Source organism: Vigna radiata, chromosome 6 (assembly GCF_000741045.1).
Source record: "Vigna radiata var. radiata cultivar VC1973A chromosome 6, Vradiata_ver6, whole genome shotgun sequence".
Taxonomy (NCBI): domain Eukaryota; kingdom Viridiplantae; phylum Streptophyta; class Magnoliopsida; order Fabales; family Fabaceae; genus Vigna; species Vigna radiata.
The window spans coordinates 30,012,822-30,015,099 of NC_028356.1; positions in this window are offsets into that span (position 1 = coordinate 30,012,822).

Genomic DNA, 2,278 nt, shown 5'->3' on the forward strand with positions numbered 1-2,278 from the left:
CAAACTCCTCTCTTAGTGAACTCTCACTATTGGGTTTCAAACTTCCTTGCACACTAGATTGACTCATCCTTGTCAAATGGGAAAGAGTTTTCACAAAGTTTTCAAAGGTTTGACAAGTAATGAGTGAAAAGATTTTCACAAACTTTCTTTGTTTTTGGTGAAAAATTTCTACAAAGATTCTAAAGGTAAAAATGTTCCAAGTAGCTCCCAGGAAGAAGAGGTGAGTCACAAGTGGACAAGCTTAGAAACCAAGTTCTTTCCTAGCCAGAGTTTCCTTAGATTTCCTTTTACCTTAGTTTCCAAATAGAAGTCTTTCAAAAAGGTTTTTAAATGCTAATGAAATGCTACTAAAAACCAAAAGAAGGTTTATCTATATGCTATGCAATCCTATATACCACGGAGACTTACAAGCAAAAGAAATAAGCAAGAAATTAAAGAAAGCAATAAAGGTGCAAAAATGTAAATGCTAGACGGCCCTAAGTGAAAGTGCAAGTGACACTTGGAGCCCCTTGACACACTTCCACACTAAGAAAGCGAATTGGCACTATTACAATGTTCAAAGGTGATCTTGGAATTGCTTTAAAAGCATTTTTCCAAGTCACTTAGTTCAAAAACAGAAATGAACTTTAACTTCAAAGGTTCCGTGATATTAAGACTCAAACAAGCTCAAATCAATGCTTAAAACTAGTGTAAGCTTCAAGCTTCAGCTGCTGCAGTGTGTTGCTCAAAATCAAGGTGTGAGTTGAGCTTTAAGTGGACCAAAATGTTGTTGTACAGAGGCCAAAACTGCTGCAAAACCGTGTGAAATTGAGCTTCTTTAAGCCTTGCTTCTTACTTCACTTTCAATTCCCTATCCACTTCCTAAGAGGCTACCATAACAGGAGAAGATTTCTGCTGCTGAATGAATCAATCAAACTGCACACCAGCTCCCAAATAAGTCACCAAAACCACAAACAGATTTAATATAAGTTCTGTATCAGAAATCTGCACTGCAAGTGGTTGACAGCAAATTGGAGGCCAAAAAAATGGATGAATTTAAGTGAAACAACACTCAATAAAAGCTAGCACACAAAAGGAACCTAACAAAGGCACTAGAATAGATGAATAAAGCAAGAAAAATCAACAACACAGTTCACAAATGCAACCAGACAAACTGTTTGATATTTTTACATAGTGTTTGTTAAAATGCCCCAATGAAATTCAGATTTTGTGTTTTGGGGTTTTAACTGCTTGAATCTGGATTGCACGGTTCTAAAAGCCTTTTAACACTTGCTTTTACTTATTTTGATCCTTTATTTTCATTCTATAACCATGAACCAGCTCTTGCTACAATCCAAAAGTGATTTGCATCAAAAAATTATCACAACAGTGCTGTCACAGTGAAACTGCACCAGAAAATTGAACTGAATTGGTGGTTTGACACTCAAATTTGAAATAAAGTGATTCAACAGCTCTTCTGAATGATCAAGCAACTTTGTTTGATGATTTTAAGAATGTTTAAAGTCTTAAACAACTTAAAATCTGACTGTAATACAAATTCACTAGTTCACTTCCATTTTAGCCCAAAAAATGATGGTTTCAACTACAAATCTGCATATAGGACGTGTTTTGACCAAATAAACAGTGCTATCAATTTTAAATCATCAATTTGGACTTGCTCAAGCTATGGAACAGCAGAGAAACAGCAGATTTTCACAAATCACCTCTGCTGTAACGTTTTATGCAGTAAAATGCACTAAATCACCAACCAAACTCAGTTTTTCATGGATTCAAAAGTTGAACAGCAAAGAAATGACTCAAGGCAGTGTAATTACATAGAACTAAGCTAGAATTAAGGTGCTTAGTATGACAAAATTCAGATTACACGATTCAAATAATTTGGTACGGTGAAAAACCAGAGTTCATAACTGAAACAGTGAATTGGTTAAGGATTTTGAGCAACCAAGCTATGCATATTGCATTTCATTGCTTATTCTGGTTTGCTACACCTTAAAACACATTCAACAAACTCAAACAAGTTTGTATAAAGCACCAGAATCAATTAAAAACAACTTGAAACAGATTTAAAGATTGACACCAGAAATGGAATTCTGTATCATAATTTCAAACGGAAATCACAGCAGATTGCTTCAGCTTGTATTACCAAGGCTAGATCTAGTCTTCATTGCCTTATTTGATATATATACAACTGGATTAGCACTTGACACTCAATTAAAACGAATTAACTCAGCAGATCAGAAAGAAAACCAAGAAACAGAATTAAAGCTGCAACACTGGT